The sequence below is a fragment of the Limulus polyphemus genome, unplaced genomic scaffold (assembly GCF_000517525.1).
Source record: "Limulus polyphemus unplaced genomic scaffold, Limulus_polyphemus-2.1.2 Scaffold646, whole genome shotgun sequence".
Lineage (NCBI taxonomy): Eukaryota > Metazoa > Arthropoda > Merostomata > Xiphosura > Limulidae > Limulus > Limulus polyphemus.
In genome coordinates, this window is record NW_013666256.1 from 146372 (window position 1) to 153268 (window position 6897).

General features: G+C 35.3%; 1 protein-coding gene across 1 annotated transcript in view; it reads right to left on the reverse strand.

Annotated features, from left to right (window-relative positions):
* The window catches only part of LOC106459665, a 43934-nt gene extending 37264 nt beyond the window's left edge, over positions 1 to 6670 (reverse strand). The window contains exon 1 of the mRNA XM_022386206.1: positions 6661 to 6670. The gene's annotated coding sequence lies outside the window, so the exon portion shown is untranslated. The remainder of the gene's footprint in view (positions 1 to 6660) is intronic.
* Positions 6671 to 6897: the final 227 nt, after the last annotated feature.

The window sequence follows — 6897 nt, forward strand, 5'->3', positions numbered from 1 at the left end:
CCAGCACCTTCCTGTAGGCCCTATACGTAGAAACACAAGTTTTTACCAGCACCTTCCTGTAGGCCCTATACGTAGAAACACAAGTTGTTACCACCACCTTTATTATTTTCCTAAATGAAACTTTTTTCTCACTTTTAATTCATGATAGTTATTTTATTCGATACCAAAAACTAATAATTTAGACAGTATTTTGTTTTATCTTGAGCATATTCTATTAATGTTTTACACTATCTTCTGTTTGTATAATTCCCTTTTAAAGGAAGGGAATAAATATATAAATATTATTGTTGTTTCTTTCACACGTTTCACAAGTAGTGTTCATCGGTGTTATTTAATAGGCTCAAAATATAAACTTTTCGATATTTCATTTAGATACAAAGTTTAGAAATTTAGGTGAAAAACAAAAGTTAGTCTTACTTGCTTAAGAAAATATTAAGAATAAATATCAACTTTCTTCAGGTTAAATATAAATATATATATATTTGAAAGCTTAAATTTTAGTTTTACAGCCAAAAGTTACACAACGTTTACTTCAAAACGAAAGCAGTTTGTCGTTTCCAACTTAAATAGCGCTACATAACTCACATGAGTTAAGCAGTGAAATCAGAGACTCCAAGAATCGGGCACAGACATAGCCAGAAGGGGAAGAGGTGGCAACCAAGTATAGATTTCTGTCTACAAGGCTACCCTTAAAGGAAGAGCGGCACTGATTATCATGGTTAGAACATCTTCACAGCTTAAAGAGTGGAGCGTAATTTGTGACTCGAGCCTTGGACCTTCTGACACGCAGGTCGTTATGATGACCGCTAGGCCACACCTGGCTAAGAGAGAAGCAAACTGAACAATAACACCAGAAAACAACACAGCAGTTCAACAAATGATTGGAAGAATACATAAAACAAACAAGTTATTTAATCAAGAGAACGATAACATTGGCTAAGCAATCAAGTAATCAAACAAGCAAGTAAGACCTTAACTTAAAATGAAGTATTTTAACGAGGTAACGATAGCGTCAGCACCTCTTCCAGCATTTCTTTATATCAACGATAACGTCCGTTAGGCAAATAAGTAATTTAAATAAGAGAACGATAACGTCCGTTAAGAAAACAATTAATTTAAACAAGAGACAGATAACATTAGCTAAGGAATTAAGTATTATAATAATCCAGCAATTATACAGACTAACAATGATATAACATAATGTTGAGGAACAATAAGGGACCTGTTGGCCCATCTCGACTGTCCCATCCTCTAAACTAAACTATTGTTGTTTTTTTAATCTTAAAGACAGCCCTTAACATTCATAAAACTTTCTCTTAAACTCACTTAAATTTACTGCCTCCACAACATCCGAAGGCAACCCATTCCAGAGGCCAACCATCCCATTAAAAAATAAAACTATCTTAGTTGAAGATGACTCCCACCTTGCCAAAATTTATATTTGTGTCCCCTAGTCCTACTATTATCGCCATTAAGTATGAAAAAAGATGATACATCAACACTATCAATTCCCTTTACAATCTTAAACACCTCAATCAGATCCCCTTTAGCTCTTTTTTTTTCAAGAGAAAACTGTTTCAAAGATATCTCCTCCTTGAGACAAAATTTTAGGACCCACCACAGGGCATTAAACTTACACCAATAGCTGTGCATTGTAGTGTAGTGTTCCTGTTAGGAACTGCTGAAATTTGGCTGTAAGAATGGATACTAAAGGAACTGTAAATGCATCAAGATGACATGAAGTGTTCGGTACTCTAAAACTGATACGGCGAGTGCTCACGAGAGTTGCTTCACGTGCATCACGTACTTCAAAGGAAATTAATTACAACTATTCACTTAATGCGAAGTATACACTGAAAGTGTGTACTGTGTCATTTAATAAGTAACTAATAACGTTGTTACTGTATCGTTATTTGATATTGCACTTTAGTTTATCTGATAGTTCAGTTGTTATCAGGTGTTATTATGATGAAATAGATATACTTAAAGGCCATATTGAATGTGACCATTCTTCACTAACTCCACTGACGGTGTTCAAAGGCCTCATTTCCCTCAAAACACAGGCCTAATAATTGAAGCTGTTTATATTAACTTATATTTCAGCTTTGGTCATAATAAGTTAAACTCGATGGTTATCTTGAAATACAAAATGGATGATATATTATATGCTACCTAATCAAAATCCTTGGCCACAAAAAAAATGTGGGTATAGCTACTTAAGTCAAACATCTGTGTACCTTAGAAGTGCAGGTTTTAGTTATATCGATTCCGTTGGTGGCCACTGTTAAATCCAAGATGGCGGCCATAATGAAGTTATTTCAGCTTGGCTCCCTCCTAAAAATATTCAGTATACATATTTATCTAGCTTCTGCCAACTTTCAAGCTTTTATCACAAAGTACACAAATGTTTGAGAAATCTGCTCCACTACAAGGTAATAGTGTATCCGGAGTTAAGTCTGCTCCACTACAAGGTACTAGTGTATCCGAGGTTAAACATGCTCCACTACAAGGTATTAGTCTATTCGGAATTAAATCTGCTCCAATACAGGGTAATAGTGTATCTGGAGTTAAATCTGCTCCGCTACAAGATAATAGTGTATCTGGAGTTAAATCTGCTCCACTACAAGTTAATAGTATATATGGGGATAAACATGCTCCATTACAAGGTAATAGTGTATCCAGTATTAAACATGCTCCATTACAATGTAATAGTGTATCCAGTATTAAACCTGCTCCACTACAAAGTAATAGTGTATCCGGGGTTAAATCTGCTACAAATCAGGGTAATAGTGTATCTGGGGATAAACATGCTCCACTACAAAGTAATAGTGTATCCAGTGTTAAATCTGCTACACTACAAGGCAATAGTGTATCCTGGGTTAAATCTGCTCCACTTCAGGGTAATAGTGTATTCAGTGTTGAATCTGTTCCACTACAAAGTAACAGTGTATCTGGGGATAAAGTACAGTTATGAGCAGCATTATAAAAATAAAGCTTTTCGATTTATGTCAGGCCTGTACGCAGAATTTTTTGAAAGGGGTTCTAATTTGAGAGAACAAAGGCTAAGACATTTTGTGCGAAGCACAATCAGCATGCAGAACATGCTAATGCTACAGGAGTCCCGGGGGCAAGCGACTATTCCAAGCCAAAAAAAATGATAATGCTTCATCGGAATAACGTAGACTATAAGCAGCTGCGCCATAACTATACACGCATATTTTTTTCTACATCGCAAAAATAGAGGGTGCAATATTTGGTAACTCAACATCACTTAGCACTACCAGTTAGGAAAAAAAGAACCTTGTCCTTAAGAGAGATATTCATTTTAAGAGAAGTAGTATCATCTACATCTAAACAAAAAACAACAGGATAAAAACCCACGAGGCTCCTAACGGCTCCAAGTGAAATGAATAAAAGTTCCTACTTAGTGAAAGCGTCCAGTAATAAATAAATATCGACATACAGCAAATTATTTTTGAAGAAAACTGTATATGTAACTCTTCCATACATGTATACAAGAAAGTACATATGAAGTGACACGTAATTTTATTAAGTTACTGTTTATAGTGTCCTCTGGTTTAGAAAATCGGTACAAGTTATTGCACACAGAAAACAAGTTTAATTAAGTTGGGAGTGCTTTACCTATGGTAAATTGTAACGTTCTGGCGAACTAAGAATATGTAATATCACAATATGTACATTCTACGTGAGATGAGAGCGCCTTAACACAAAAAATATGAAAAACATTACGTGATTTAACAGGCATTTTTACCGAGGCAAACATGTAAACTTCACCTAAACCTGAAGCATCTTACCAAAGATGATGTTAAGCACTGGCTAACATTACATTTGCAACACATAAATGAACGGCCAATTAATGATTCGTATCTCATGCGAATCTGTGTATGTAGCATATTGCATACTAACTGTACCTGCAAAGTCATTGTATGTCTGTTTATCGGAGGCACACTTGCTAATGCCTTTGCTAATTAGGTAGGATGTGGACGCCTGCTAATTTCTTTGTTAATAAAATGGTGCACATCTGTTAATAAGGTGGTGAATTGTATGCCCGCTAATGTGTCTGCTAATAAGATTGTGCACACATGCCTGTTATGTATTTCTTAATAGGATGGTGCATATGTGCCTGGTAATGCTTTCGTTAATAATATGATGTATGCATGCCTGCTAACGTCTTTCTTAATAAGATGGTGCACTTGTTCCTGCTACTGTCTTTACTGATAAGGTGGTGTACACGTGTCTTCTTATATCTTTCTTTGTAAAGTGTTATAGTATTATAAGTCCTCAAGCTTACAACTGAGCTCAACAGGTAACATTTTATGACCCACTGCAGGATATTAAAACATACCCCTATACAGGTACGTTCTAACAGTGTTTGAAAAAAAAATAGATCAAATAAACAAAGATAAAAACAACAGCGATTTGCTTGTTAGTAAGGTGGTGTGTATGCATGCTTGCTAACGTCATTGTTAAAAAGATAATACACACACGTGCCTGCTGATATCCATTTTTAATTAAAATGAAGCTTAAATTGAAGCATTGATTTAACAGCAAGATTTCATTGAGTAAAAGCTGTAAATCAATTCTTACTAGATGAAGCTCCTGTTTGCGTAGTTTCGCAACTCACCAGTAGACATTCTTTTAAAATAATCCATAATATATTATGTCTTAAAAATTAGTGGCATGACAATTCATCACTATATTGTGCCTTATAAACGAAGGATCATCTAATTTTACTCTATTTCTTCAGGCTAGTCAACAAATGGGGCTAACACTGCCACTGTCATGACTCATCGTATTTTGCGACCACCAAACGGCTTTAGCAAACATTAACTATTTCATTGAATTCAATTAATATCGCATTTTATTTCTTACTTCTGCTATTTGTTTTAGTTTTTAGCTACTTTCCACGTTCCATGTATAATATATTTATGATAACTAGTTAACGCCAGTAACACCAAAGTAATTATTTCTGTGATGTCGAAACCACTGAGGAAAACCGCTGTTTATGTCGGTTTGAAGATTATTGTAGCCATTTTGACTTCCATCTTGACCATCTCAAGATTTACTATTGACATAAATATTTGCTTTAACAATGGCCACAAATTTCTTCCATTCTTCAGGTTATGTACAGCAGCAGGTCTGGTGGTGTGTATTATGAAGTTTAATTTCATACGATCTGTCTGGATTTGATCACACACAACTTTTACAAATCCACAGCGTCACGAATACTGTTCTGTTTAAAAGTAGACATTCAATAAAAAGATTAATTTATGGATGTAGGCTTAACTGAAGAGTAACGTTAAAGATTCAAAACTAACATCACACTATGAGTAAAATTAGAATATAACGGCAACACGCAGTTCCAGAAAGCTAATTCATGTTAGTTGAAAAAGTTTCGTTTATTTGTTTAAAAAATCTACTGTATAGTTTTTACCGATCGGTTAGCATAACGTTATTATAATAGCATACGTTCAGTCGTATATTATTTTATAGTTATTGCGTAAATAATATGAAGACATATAATTTTACCGCGATATAACAATATATGATCGAAAAATTAAGACAGCCCGATATTTTTTTAAGAATGAATGACAATTGTATCACCACAAACTTGCCTCGTAGTAATATCGTGATATCGGGTAATAAGAACGTCATTAGTACAGTCTGCTGACATGTATATAATATTAGGATCTGGTAGTATACATCAGCTGTGTTTGGTGGTGTGTTTAGATCACTTGTAACTGGTGGTGTGTATACATTAGCTGTGTCTGGTGTGTGTTTACATCACCCATGTCTGGTGGTATGTATACATCAGTTGTGTTCGGTGGTGTGTATACATCAGTAGTGTCTGGTGGTGTGCATATAAAGCTGTGTCTGGTGTGTATACACCAGCAATGATTTATTGTGTGTATATATCATTTGTGTCTGGTGATATGTTACAACAGCAGGGTCTGGTTTTGTATATATATCATAGCAGTCTCATAGTGTGTAAAATAATGTAGTTGGTAATATTTCAGTTACTGGCATGAGGTTTAGTTTTGAAGTTTTACAAGCTTTTTCAATGGGACCAAAACTGTGCCTTTCAAGTAACCGGATAAAGATGACAGAATTCACGTGCATGTCTAATGGTAACTGTACTCACAGACTAGTAAGACTGTTGTGGTTAGGGTCTGTCTAAGGTGTGAACTACATCATTGAAAGTGTCTAGAGTGCGGGACAAAGCATTTTATCAGTATTGTGGTGAGAGCATTTGCCAAGAACACTTTGAGATGCAGTATGCGTCACATCCTGTACAGATGATGTTTCCTTAGAAAGGATCGAGTCGTGGTCTAATTCAATTTATCATGACATTAACTTTACATTACTTCTTTAACTTCTGACCTATAATAGATTGGTTTGTTGAACTTGACTTGGAGTTTTGATTCTTAATTTCCTTTTCCTATATAATACTGTAATTCATAACCACTGATTATCTCGTTCTTAATTCTTCACCAGTGAATAAAGCTTCATCTCCAAATTGTACATTAAAAGAAAATGAAAGATACATCGTTGTTGATAGAGCTGGAGGCCCAGAGAATAAAACTCAAGGCTTCCAGAAAACACCTCGATCCCAAGGTTGTCAAACCATGGGAGGAGGACTCGTCACTGTAGAATGGAGAGACAGCAGTCAAATCGGCAATCAAAAGGAAGCTGAACTTGGCCCCTTGACTAGCTATTAAATAATTAACACCTTCCTGCTTCTTGGACTCAAGAAGAGAAGAAGAAGTACTGACATTCCCGTCCATTTAAGGGTATTTAATGTTAGCACAATACATCAGAGATGTTTTCTAGTACTTAAAAGATCCCGAATCCTAGACACTGGTGCTGTCCTCCATA